Genomic DNA, 6,994 nt, shown 5'->3' with positions numbered 1-6,994 from the left:
GTGAGCCACCGCGCCCGGCCATGAAATATTCTTAAAATGTATCATTTAAATTTTTATTATGGTAAATATTGATAGATATAGCCCACATAAATAAATAGTCTTTGATATACTCAACACTCCTTAAGAGTGTAAGACAGGGGTCTTGAGACCAAAAAGTTTTGAGAACCACTTTCACATTTGAGTTTTCTTACCCCTTACAACATTCTTATGAGGAAGGTACTGTTGTTATCAACCTTATTTTACAGATGAGGAGCCTGAAGCCGAGAGAAGTGAAGGACTTATCCAAGATCATACAGTGAGTGAGACAGAATCTGAACCCAAGTAGCCTGGCTCTGTAGTCTACGTTCCGGGGCCCACCGTGCCACGTGGCCTCCATTAGCATGTGTTTTCGGGCTGTTACCACACTTTTAAGCTTCACAGAGTAAACATGAGATGCAGGCCAGGCCTGTTCTTCCCCAGCACCTGCACCCACTTCTTGTCCAGCAGGGGCCGTGTCTGCATTGCCCACATCTGGCAGCAGGCATGCGGTTGATCTCCCTCACTCTTGGACCTCACACCAATGGGCTGGATCTGCATGGACAGAAGTGCAGTGGGGCTGCCGCTTCTCTTGGGGGTACTCGGCAGAGGCAGTGGGCCTGCCCGTAGCTGGTCAGCCCCGTGCACATGCATATTCGGCAAAATGACGTTAGTGCCGGGCCAACTTACTGTGCTGTGGGCTTCTCAGGCTGCCTTTCCTGGGGCAGATCTCAGGCTAGTGTGCAGCCATAACATCTGGAATATGAAAAATGGGTTTGAGAGTGAACTGGTTTACAGTCTATTATTATTTTTCTTTCTTTTTAAAACAATATTTGTATGAGAGACAGGGTGTCGCCCCGTCACTCAGGCTGGAGTGCGGTGATGCAATCACAGCTTGCTGCAGCTTAAATCTCCTGGGCTCGGGCGATCCTTCTGCCTCGGCCTGCCAAGTAGTTAGCGCTACAGGTCCTGGTCAAACGGTTTTTTATTTATACAAATCCCGTTCAGGAATAGATATGTTGAGTAAAATGATCTTTGAGATTCTTTGAGCGAAACAGGATGATACACACTCTACATTTAGGCAGCTCCTCACACGAGTGTAAAACTTACCAAGAATGTTTATAACAACATGCCGTAAATATTTACTGAGTGGTTTACACTCTGGTGTATAGCATATTTATAATATGCAGCTAGGTTATTTTTTAACATGTAACAGTACATGGGGCTGGGCATTGTGGCTCACGCCTGTGGTCCCAACTACCCAGGAAGCTGAGGCAGGGGGATTGCTTGAGCCCAGGCTTGTTTGAGGCTGCAGTGAGCTATACTCACACCAGTTTACTTCAGCATGGGAAACAGAGTGAGACCCTGTCTCTAAAAAAACCAAAGTGGCTATAAAATAATACCTCACTGGTTTCAACACATCTTTGAGTGCCTGCTTTATCTCTAGCTGGCTCTCCGTTGGGCTCCGTGTTGTGTAAAAGCAAATAGTCCTACCCTGGAGGGGTGTAAAATTTGACTGAAAATGCAAACCAGTTGTGCTCATAAAAGTTGGACACAGAAATCATGTACGCAGTGTCCATAAATCCCAGCACTCCTTCTTCCAAATAGCACAAGACCAGGGAGATCCTGGGGCGCAGCACATTGTGAGGTGCCTCTCAGCTACAAGACCCAGGGCAGCCCTGATGCGTACTGAGATGATGCAGAGGCAGACAGCTGCCATTTATTTATGAAGAAATTGATATGAAATTGCAAACAAAAACACGGGGCAGGTGCTGCCCAGTGGCTCTTGCCCATCACCCCAGCACTTTGGGAAGCCAAGGCGGGAAGATGGCTTGAGCCTGGGAAGTCAAGGCTGCAGTGAGCTGTGATCCTGCCACTGCATTCCAGCCTGGGTGACAAGAGTAAGAGTCTGTCTCAAAAAAAAAAAAAGAAAGAGGGAGAAGGAGAGGGAGAGGGAGAGGGAGAAAGAAAGAAAGAAAGAAAAGAAAGAAAGAAAGAGAGAGAAAAGAAAGAAAAAAGAAAAGAAAGAAAAAAGGAAAAGGAAAAAGAAAGATTGCAAACCATAAAATGATCACAATCAGGCAAAAAATAAATGTACATGGTTAAAAGTGAACAAAGTGTGGCAGTACCTGCCTTTGGAGGTGATTTTTCTTCTTTCTACTTCTGGGCATTTCTAATACAATGAAAGCTTTATTGCAGAAAATTATAAAACAATTCATTTATGTTATTTGAATATAAGTAATCCTGAGATGTTCCTCTTTTCAGGGAAAATAGTACTTGGCCAGACAGCATCCTAGTAGCTGTTCTTGGGTTACTCCCGTAGTTAGTTGCCCGGATGCTTTTCACTGTGGGGCTTCTTTTGCCGTCTGTCCGTGGGTGATGTGAACATCTACTGCCTGGCGGGGCTCCTGCGCTCGGGGCTTCGGGAAGTGCTCATTTGGGGGCTGCCCCTCTGCCGGCCTCTCTGGATTCAGAGGGCAGCCGCTGCTCCTTTTGTTCCGTGGGCCTGGCTCTGGGCCCTGAGCAGCACTTCCCCGGGGAGGCCGCCTTTCCTTCCGCGGCTTCTTCCGTCCCCTCCTGACCCCAAGGTGCCTCCGGCCTCTGCCTCCAGCTAAGAACCTCTGGCCAAGCCTCCTGCCCAGGGAGAGGCGAAGCTGGAGTGCCTGGGTGCCCCGTGGTGGCCGGACACTCCTGGCAGCTGCCCAGTCTTGCACGTGGCTGTGCCAAGCGGGCCAGGCAGCTGCTATTTCCCTCAGAGAAGTTGCTGGCAGCACTCAGGGAAGGAAGCACCAAGGAGGCGGAGCGGCGTCTCGGTCACGGAGGTAGAGACCCTGTGATGGGCACGGGGCCTCGGGAGGGCCTTTCCACCTGCCAATCGCTGAGCTGCCCCTGCAATTCCCTGAACCTCTGAGTGGTTGTGCTAATGTTGCTAATTTGGGGTCAAGGAACAGCCCTGGAGCGGCTGCCCTCAGTCAGGTGGCATGGGGACGGTGAAGGTTCAGCCCACCGTGGCCACACACCGGGCCTTCTGCGGGCGAGGCCACGTCTGGACAGGCTGGGCTTGGGATGAGCAGCTGCTCTTTCCCCTGGACAGAGTGGGACAAGCTCCAGTGGGAAGGTCACAATGGGAAAAAAGAAGCAAAGGGACCCTCAGTATGTGGAAGAGATACCCTTAAAGGCAGGGAGAGGCAGGTGCCCCGCAGGTGAGGAACTCTGCGCCCAGGAGGCTCTTGCTGGATACTCCAGGGTGTGATGCGTTGAGGCGTAATAATGTGGCCTTCCTGGATATGTGGGGGGCACTGCCCTCCGGTAGCCAAACCCGTGAGTTGAATGGAGTCTGTCCCAGAGCAAAGGCGAGAGAGAGATGGCCTTTTCCTCCCAAACTCCAAGGCCAGGTCATCTTTGGAAAATTGTGAAGCTCGATGGTCCACCTCCACTCCTGAGCAAATCAGACTTTCAAGAAGGGCACTGGGTTCCCCTCAGACTGAAAAGAATCCCTGGGTCTCTTGTGTGTTCTGCAAATGTTGAGAGAATTGTGGATCAACACTCTGCCAGATTCTCTCACTGAGCTGCCGCGTGGCGCAGGGAGAAGTAAGGCTATTTCGTGCTGGTCAGAGGGTGTGTCTAATGACAGTTCTGAGGGCAGGCTTATATTTTTATTTTTATTTTTATTTATTAGATTATTTCTAGAGACAGGAGATTGCTCTGCTGCCCAGGCTAGAGTGCAGAGACACAGTCATAGCTCACTGTAACCTCGAAATCCCGGGCTTAAGTGATCCTCCCACCTCAGCCTCATGAAGAGGTAGGCCCACAGGCATGCACCATCGTGCCCAGCTAGTTTTATGCTCATATTTTTAAAAAGAGACATTTACTTTTCAATGTGTCGTGAAGCCCGTGGGTGCCGGGGCCGTATGCTGCTCACTATTCTTCCTTTGGCCCAGGAGCCACCATGCAGGTGCTTCCCTGCTTCCCCCCCGGGGGGTCTCACAGCCACTTCCCGAGTTAACTCTGGTCTCGCAGGAGGTGGCTGACAGCTTTGAGCTTTGTGGTGATATTCGGCAGGCCTCTGTGTTTTGCCAGTTCCCGGTGCCCTGAAAGGGACAGGCCTTAACCAGATTTGGGGCAGAGGACTTGTGGAGTGGCCGTCTAGGCGGTCTGCATCACACGGGGCCACCCGGAAACAGGCAGATTCACAGCCCACCTGCTGGGAAGGCATGCTGGCTCCTGCCCAGGACCTGGGCTGTGGCAGGAGGCCCTGAGGCCTCTTGAGAGCTGCAAGGCCTTCTCCATTCTCTGCTGTCACATGGGGACAAGGCTGTGGCTCTGGATATTGGAGGAGGCTCCTTGAGGCACTTGAGAACCCCAGGTTCCCCTCAGCCTCCTACTGCTGATTAGCCACGCTGGCCAAGGCCGGCCCCTCTCTTGGCCCTGTCTCCCAGCTCCCATGAGCCCTGGGCCCTGGGCTGGCTCAGGTAGCTGTCCCCTGGAGTAGCGAAGGGAGAAGGTGGGGGTGGAGAAACTCGGGTACTTGCCCTGCAAAGGGGGTGCCCACCTGCCCTGAGCCCCAGAGGGTAGAGGGCTCGTGCCCGGGGAAATGCTGCACCTCATTCCCCTTCTAGGACAGCTCTCATGTCACTCTGTGGCCCAGCCTCAGCCTCAGAGCCCCATCTGTCCCCCAACGAAGACTAAGTGTGTAATTCAAGCCACTCCCTGAATGTCCCTCAGTGACATCATCCTATAAAACCTGGGCATGGACACTGTGTTCTCACCTTCCCTCCCCTTCCTCTACCCACTTCCAACTGCTGTCCCTTCCCTGCCCCTTTCAGAGCATTCTCCCTCAGAGACACTGTGTGCAGCACTCCGGGGAGCACCGTCTGCACAGACCCCAAGGAGGGGTGCTCCTGGGGGAGGCACTGCAGGAGCCCTGCCTGCCCCTCTGCAGTTGGACTCAGGCCCCTTACTCCCATGGACCAGCTCTTGACCCAAACCCAGAGCTTCCCTGGCCTCTGCACGCAGCGGTGTGTACACAGCGCTCCGGGCTTCTGCGGCACCTCACGCTCTCCTGCTCTCCTCCTCACTTCCTGCCAGTCCCACCTCTTACCCTTGGAGGGCTCCTGACTGGCACAGACACCCCAGGTCTCCATGGAGCCCTAGAGCTGAAATTCCATTTGCACCAAGCCTTCCGCATCTACGCCACAGAATGGACCTCTCTTCCCTGCTCCAGGTTCACAGTGCCCTGCCCACCATCTCCCCTGGGATGCCTGGGGCGGGCCCAGTGCAACGTCAGCCTTCGCTGACCTGCCCAGACTGTCCCACTGCCACCAACATCTAGGAAAGCAAGGCCACCTGCAAGTCCTTGACTCCCACGCCTGTACACTCACCCCTGCCACACACACACCTGCCCCACAACCACCATGCCTGTGCTGGCCACGCCCATGCCGGCCACGCCCACACATCCAGATTCCCAGCAAATGCGGCTGGCTGCAAAATAGACCCTGTATCTAATGCCTTCTCACCGTCCCTACGGTCGCGTGGCCCAAGGCACCAGTCCCTCCTGGATGCTCACCATAGCCTCTAATCAGACTGTCCCTGAGACCACTCTGTCCCTCACACAGTGGCCACACAGCAGCTGGGGACACTTCTCCCTTTTGTTATGAAAAACTTAAGCACTCATCAAAGTTGAAAACCCAGATACCCACCACTTAGATTCTCCCATTAATATCGTGGTAGACTCACTCTACCACCTCTCTGTCCATCCCTTTATCCATCTCCTCATCTTGAGTTCATTTTTTAGAGGCAGAGTCATGCTATGTTGCCCAAGCTGGTCTTGAATTCCTGGCCTCAAGTGATCCTCCCTCCTCAGCCTCCCCATAGCTAGGGACTAGCTGGGACTACAGGGATCCACCACACCTGCTCATCTTGATTTAAACAATGTATTTTAAAGTAAATTGCAGACATCAGTACCTTTCTACCTAAACACTTCAGCATTGTACATCATTAACTAGAGTTCAGTATCGTTTACAGTATTTTTGTTTTGAGGTAAAATTTACATATAATGAAATGCACAAATCCTGGCCGTATATTCCATGAGTTTTAACAAAGGCGTATACACTTGTGTGACCCAAACTCCTACTAAAACATTGCACGTTACCCCAGAAGCTCCCTCACATTCCTTCCTCGTCAACCCCTGTCCTCCCGCCCCAGGGCAGTCTGGGGTGCAATAGACCAGCCTGGGGCAGCCACTGTTCTGAAGTCTTCTACCACAGACAAATGTTGCCTATTCTAGAACTTGATATAGCTGGAGAAAGTGCTCTTTCTTCTGTCAGTCAGTATTGCTGAGATCCTCCCCTGCTGATGCTAGAGTGTTGTGTCTGTCTTTGCTTAGAACTCTCCATCGAAGGGTGGAATCCTGCTTCTGCTGTGGCCCTGCTGCTCTGCCCTGTCCCCCTCCACCCGCCACCTCCCTGTTTTCCAGACCTGCTGGTCTTCTTTCTGACCTCGCATACCCCAAGCTCATGCCACCTCAGGGTTGTTGCACTTGCTGTTCTACTGCCGGAATGCTTCTCCTGCAGATGGTTGAGGGCTGGCTTTTCCCTCATTCCGGTTTAGCTCGAACATCACCTGCTCAGAAAGTTTCCCTCACTCTTCACTCAAATCAGCCACCAACCACCATCGTCCTTTTCTTCGCAGCACTTACCCTTGTCTAAAATCTAGTTTGCGTATTTATTTGTTTATTGCGCATCCTCCACCCCCTGCTAAACTCCATGAGAGCCAGGTTCATGTCTTCTTGCTCCCCGCAGTACTTCCGGTGCCCATGCAGGATAAATACTCTTGAAGGAACAAGTGGATAAATGTGTGAATGTGTGAGTGCCGGCTCTTTCCTGCAACTCTGCCCTCTTGGCTGAACTGTGGGAGGCTGGCCCTGGCTCTTTGGAGCCTCTGCATCTCCAGCAGGGCTAAGCCATGCCCACAGCCCCCA

At 52.3% G+C, this 6,994-nt stretch overlaps 1 protein-coding gene across 1 annotated transcript in view; it reads left to right on the top strand.

Annotated features, from left to right (window-relative positions):
* Positions 1-2,372: 2,372 nt before the first annotated feature.
* LIMS2 (LIM and senescent cell antigen-like domains 2) overlaps positions 2,373-6,994 on the top strand; it is a 47,270-nt gene continuing 42,648 nt past the window's right edge. Inside the window, exon 1 of the mRNA XM_011980489.1 lies at positions 2,373-2,837. The gene's annotated coding sequence lies outside the window, so the exon portion shown is untranslated. The remainder of the gene's footprint in view (positions 2,838-6,994) is intronic.

Source organism: Mandrillus leucophaeus, unplaced genomic scaffold (genome assembly GCF_000951045.1).
Source record: "Mandrillus leucophaeus isolate KB7577 unplaced genomic scaffold, Mleu.le_1.0 Scaffold213, whole genome shotgun sequence".
NCBI classification, from domain to species: domain Eukaryota; kingdom Metazoa; phylum Chordata; class Mammalia; order Primates; family Cercopithecidae; genus Mandrillus; species Mandrillus leucophaeus.
This window is presented reverse-complemented; position numbering and strand designations above follow the sequence as displayed.